This window comes from Echinops telfairi, unplaced genomic scaffold, assembly GCF_000313985.2.
Source record: "Echinops telfairi isolate 266 unplaced genomic scaffold, ASM31398v2 ScPeMD7_655;HRSCAF=1070, whole genome shotgun sequence".
In the NCBI taxonomy this organism is placed as follows: Eukaryota; Metazoa; Chordata; class Mammalia; order Afrosoricida; family Tenrecidae; genus Echinops; species Echinops telfairi.
Genome location: NW_022104553.1, coordinates 27,994,638 through 28,000,806, shown reverse-complemented (window position 1 = coordinate 28,000,806; position 6,169 = coordinate 27,994,638).

The following is a 6,169-nucleotide window of genomic DNA, read 5'->3' as shown; positions in this document are numbered from 1 at the left end:
CCCCTAGTCAAGCCTTCAGATGACTGCAGCCCTAGCCAACGTCTCGACTGTAACTTCACCGAGACGAAACCTTAAGCCAGAACCACCCAGCGAAGCCAAGACCATTTTCCTGACCTCAGTAAGAGAATAAATGGTTGTTTCGAACCACGACACATGGGATCATTTGCTACACAGCAACATATAACTAAGAAAGCACCGCTTTCAGAAAGAAAAAAAAAGAAAAGAAATTTCTCATTAAAAAAAAAAAAGGTTGGTAGTTTAAACTTATTCAGAGGCGCTGTGGAAGAAAGGCTTGGCAAACCGATTCCAAAGGAGCCTTGACCCTTCATGTCTGGAGCCGAACTCTGCCCCCTTGCCCCCCCTTCAATTTCAGTCCAACACTTTGTTGTTGTTGGGTGCCGTCAAATTGGTTCCGACTTATAGCAACCTTACAGCCAACAGAACAAACCACCCGGCCCGGTGTCGAGCCAACTTGTTGAAGGCCTTTCTTTTTTTCACTGCCCTCTACTTGACCATGAGAGATGTCTTTCTTCCGGGAGTGGTCTCTCCTGACAACATGCCCAAACAATGAAGGACGAAGTTGCACCGTCCTTGCCTCTGTCCTGGCTGTACTTCTCCCAAGACAGAATCGTTAGTTCTTCTTTTTTTAAAAATCGTTTTATTGGGGGCTTGTACAACTCATCACAATCCAGGTCATCAGTTGTGTCAAGCACATTTGTACATTTGTTGCCATCATCATTTTCAAAACATTTTCTTTCTACTCGAGCCCTTGGGATCAACTCATTTACACCCCTCCCCCATGAATCCTTGAAATTTTATAAATAATTATTATTTTTTCATGTCTTACACTGACCTATGTCTCCTATCACCCACTTTTCTCTTGTCCACCCCCCTGGGAAGGGGTTATATGTAGATCATTGTGGTCGGCCCCTCTCCCCGGATCTCCCCCTTCCCCTTCAGAATTGTTAGTTCTTCTGGCAGCCAATGTGGGGCGTTCAAGATTCTTCACCAGCGCCATACTTCAAATGCTTATTGAGTGTCCAGCAACAGACAGGTCTTTAAGGGCAGGAGGAGGAGCCCTGGCGGCACCGTGCGTTACAAGATGCGCTCGCTGCTCACCCCAAGATGGGTGGTTGGAACTCATCAGTCGCTCTGAGGACGAAAGACGGGGCTCTGTACTCCCTTAAAGACGGACCGTCTGGGACACCCAGTGACAGTTCCACGCAGTCCTCTGGGGTCGCTATGCCGTCGCATCGACGCCCTGGCAGCGAAATACAGTGGACAGTAACACCAGAGATGTTGGGGCCAGCATGGAGTTCAGAAGGCCGGAAACGGAAGCGGAAACGGAAACGCAGGGAGGAGCTGGGCGGAGCGCTGTTGCGTTGTGGGGGCTGCAATGCACGAGGTGACACAGGACGTGCGCCCACGATGGAACGCAAAGCCGGAGCTGCGCTGCCAGCCCTCCCCCAACCCACAACAGAAACAATAGCAACAACAGCAGCAGCAAAACCGGGTGTGGGCCTCGCCCACCCTGTAGAATGCACCTCTGCTTGGAAACGCGTCTGGTCATGAGCTGGAGCGAAGTCTAGAGCAATTGGCTTGGCCTTCCGGGTCCTCTTCATGGAAGCGGACCCCAGGCTGCCTGCCTCTCCGTCCACCCAGCTCTTGCAAAGTTCCCGCTGCCACCTTTGGGGGTAGGAAAACAGTGCAATGGAGGCCATTCTGCCTCTCGGCGACCAAGGCAGTGAGTTTCGTTTCTTGGCGGTTCCTTTATCGTCCTAATACAAACTCCATTCATGCCGTCCAATGGGTGCGTTCTGACTCAAAAGTAAGTAACACTCACTGCAGAGCCACTCCCATCTGGATGTCTCTTTTTGGCTTCCCGGGATAGCCCCTGGCTTCTCTCTCACCCCTCTCCAAACTCAGTTTCCGAGAATCTCCACCTTTTCCAAGCCCTCTCCTGCTCACCCCAGTCAGTGGCAGGGTGGTGGGTGGGGCCGTTATCCCCCCCCTCTGTTTGCTCTTCCTCCCGCAGGCTGCCACCCTTGAATAAAAGACCGAGACTGGGGAACCCTCAATCTGCTTCCTCCTCTGCCGCCTGGATTATGCTTCGTCTCCTGGCCACGCTGGTGGTCCTCAGGGCGCTGGCCGCCGCTGCAGGTGAGTAGTGGTCAGGGGTAGGGGGTAGGGTGTCTCCGGTCACGTGGGTGGTGGGACTGTCTTGGTCAGAGGCAGCCCCGTGGAGTGGCTGAGAGCACGGCTCTGGAGACAGGCGGCCTGGGTTCAAATCCTGGCTCGGCCGCTTCTTGGCTGTGTAACCGTGGGCCAGCCAGGGTCCCTATTGTGCGTCTCCCGTTCCTGTGCGTCTGTGTGATATGAGGTGAGGAAGATCCAGGCTCAGAGGACTGTGGCGGGTGGTCAGATGAGTATGTTTGAGGAATTCAAGGCAGTGTGTGAATGCGAGTAGCTACGGTTACTCTCTGACCTCCCCTGCCTGCCTCCCTTCTCCTGTCCTCCATCGTCCTCTCACCTTTGCCTGGCCATCGCGTGGCCTCCCATCAAGCTAGCCCTACAGGACAGTGCAGAAGTGGCCCAGTGGCTTTCCGAGGCTACAACTTTACAGGAGCAGAACGCCTCATCTTTCTCCCAAGGAGAGCGGCTGGTGGTTTCGAACTGCTGACCTTGTGGTTAGCAGCCCCAAGCATAACCACTGTGCCACCAGGGTTCCAGCGGGTTGGGAATATAGTCAGGACTTCACTGGGAGAGCCTGGGGAAGAGAGCACACACTCTGCTCTGGGCCTCAGTGGAAAAACAATAACCTAGTGTCTGTCATAGGGTGGACTCCAAATCAGAGGGACCCTGTAGGATAGAGTGGAACTGCTTCTTTTGCGTCTCCCAGGCTATAAATAATAGACTTTTTATGGGAGCAGACAGCCTCATCTTTCTCCCATGAAGCGGCTGGTGGATTTGAACCGCCAACCTTGCAGTTAGCAGCCCAATGTTTAATCCACTATGCCACCTGGACTCCTTGGGCCTCCATTTCCTCAACAATAATAGTAGGTGCTGAGACTAGGTCATTGTTTTCAGCCCAGCAGCCCGGTTTGTGAGGGAGATGCCATTCTTGGGGAGAGTTCCATGCTAATCCTCCCAGAGGTACCTCAGAAGAAAGGCCTGGTGATCTCCTCAAAGACCACTGAAAATCCCTAGGAAGCACCATTCTGCTGTGGCACACCAAAAAAACCAAAAACCCAACTCATTGTCATGGAGTCAATGCTGATGCATAGGGACCTCCTGCCCTATAGGGTCACTACGAGTTGACCTCGACTTGCTGGCAGTGAGGCAATTTCGGATAGCTGCGTTGAGGGAGATGTGGTAAATCTGCTGCGCAAGACCTCTTTTCTTTTTCTTTTTTTTTTTGCGCAAGACCTCTTGAAAACGAAGATCAAGGTTGTTAACTTGGAGGACTAAGATGTGCCTGACCCGAGTCATGGTACTTTCAATTGCTCCTGTGCATGTGAAAGTTGGACACTGACCAAGCAAGACTGACCAGGAATCGATGCCTTGGAGTGGTGGTGCTGGCGAAGAATATCGAAAGTATTATGGACTGCCGGAAGAGCTAACAAATCCGTCAAAAGCGTTGGGTTCCTGGCTTGAGGTACCTCGGTGCTTGCATCCCAGCGCTGAAAGAACTCACGCAGCAGAAGCACTTTTGTCGTGTGAGTGTTTATGGACGAGAGGGAAAGTTTCAGGTGTTACCATCTCAGAAGGTACACCTGTTTCTGGAAATCGGGCCAGGCCACACGGACGCTGCGTGGGGGTTCGCCACTGGGCACAAAAAACCACAAGGAAAGAATACAGGCACAGGAGCCGAAAACCCCCAATTGAAGTACCAAGAAATCCCAAGAGGCCAAGAGAGAGCGAGCAGGCCCCTAGCGGGCCCTGAGAGGAGCACACTGGGAGCACTCCCACCCCACTGGCTGGGGGAGGCATGGTGGAGGTCATTCACCGATCCTCCTGGCTGAGTCTAGGCCTACCTGGGTGATGTCAGGTGCCTAGGTTGTGACTGTAGGTTTAGGTTCACCTGCGCTTAGTTTGCACATGCTCCTTTTGGCTTCTCCCCCAGGTGTCTTAACGGGTGCCTGATTTCTTTCCAACCTCATTATTGTGGTCCTAGGCAGGCATTGGGGAGATGACTTCCTTTTTAGTCCCTATTCTGGCTTCCTAATAAAACGTACAGCCAGAAAGCTCCTTGGAGGAGAGGCTGGAGAGACTTCGTCTCCCATTCGTGGGGCATGTTCTCAGGAGAGACCAGTCCCCGGAGCAGGACATCAAGCGTGGTCAAGTGGAGGGAAGGAAACCCTGGCCCAGATGGATTGACACGGTGGCTGCAGCAATGGGCTCCAGAAGGACATCACTACTTTCACCTGCTCATCGGCGAGCGGAAGGGAGCCCTGCTGTCGGCTGCAATCCCCATGGTCAGCAGTTCGAAACCACCAGCTGCTGAGCTGGCGAAAGACTGGGCTTTCTACTCCCGTCATCAGTGACAGTCTCGGAAACCCACAGGGGTCACGCTGAGCCTGCATGGGCTGGGTGGCAGTGGGTTTCCTTTTGGTTGGCCTGACAGTAGGGGGCTTGATTTTTGCTAGGATACCGAATAGATTTCAGCAGAACTTCTGGTCTGGGGTTTCCCAAACTGGGCCACCCCCACCCCCACCCCCTGCCGGAAGGATCCAGGAGGCAGGCAGATATGGACACTTTATCCTGAACGAACATTTGTAATTGCCAGGGGCAGGGGTGGGGTGGGGAAACAGTAGGCCAAATATGAGAGACTAGGAAGAGAGGCCTGAGAGTCACCTGAAATGTCAGCCGTTGAGAACCTCACAGGGCACGATTCAGCTCCGAGAGTCCAATCGCCATGCGAGCAGCTTGCTGACTGCCGCCAGCCTCTGCCATCAGGGAGTGTGTGCTTCCGGCCTGCAGGCCTTTGCTGAGCTGCTCCATCCTCCCCAAATAACCATTCAGACACCTCCAGGAAAACGTTCTTGGCTTCTCCAAACCCCTCCCCTCCCGTTCTCTCTCACCTCCACCCCACCAACCCCACTTAATCCTGTGTGTGTGTGTGTGTGTGTGTGTGTGTGTGTGTGTGTGTGTGTGTGTGTGTTCTCCTATTCCAATTGCAGGGTCTGAACACTCTTCTGTCACCTCACCGACTTCCAAGACATGCCATGCCTGCTCTGCTCCGGGACAATGCACGGAGATCACCTGTCCTTCCACCCAGGACTCCTGCCTGCTCAGCCAGATGGATTGGGGTGGGGGCCGAGCAGCTGGAGGGAGAGGGCTGGGGGCTGGAGGGAGGGAGACTGGTGGATGGGCTTCCCGGGGTAGGGGGGGTGGCGGTTGCAAATGACACCTCTGCAGCTTAGCTTGTGGCCACTGTTGCCGGGTGGGGGGTGGGGGGCGGGGAGAGGGAGAAGGGGCAGAAGACCGATTCATCTCAGGGACTGCTGCAGGGGATCAAGGGACAGGGAGGGTTGGGGTGTGGGTGGGTGTGTCTTTAATCAATCCCCACCAAAACCTCGAACCCCAGGAAACAGGACTGTCTTCACAAGTGGGTCCTGCGTGGCCCCGGAGCAATGCCACGAAGGTGTCTTCAGTGTGACCGACGGCCCGGACTCCGGCTTCTGGATCCGCACGGCGTGTTGCGAGAAGAACTGCCGCCGGACTTTCCCCAGAGGTTTGTGGGCGGGGCCTCGTGACGGCGTCCCGCGGGGGGGCTGTGTCTGTTTGTTCCGTGTTGAATATTCATTGCGTGCGGTCCCGAGCCCTGTCTGCAACAGAAAGAAACCCTGCCTGGTGTCCCGCGCTGCAGCCACTGTGCCCATCCATCCCGTCCAGGGTCTTCCCCACTTTTCGCCACCCCTCCACTTTCCCAAGCACGGTGGCCCAGATCTCCCGGGATTGGTGCCTCCTGGTACCACGCCCAAAGGCTGTGATAGGCATCCAGGCCTCTAAAGGAGCACCCTGGCCGTACTTCGTCCAAGACAGATTCCTTTGTCTTTTCAATCCTCTTCTCCTGCACCTCAATTCAAATGCATCGATGCACTTCCCATCTTCCCTCAAATGCATCCATGCTCTTCCCATCTTCCCTCAAATGCATCGATGCACTTCC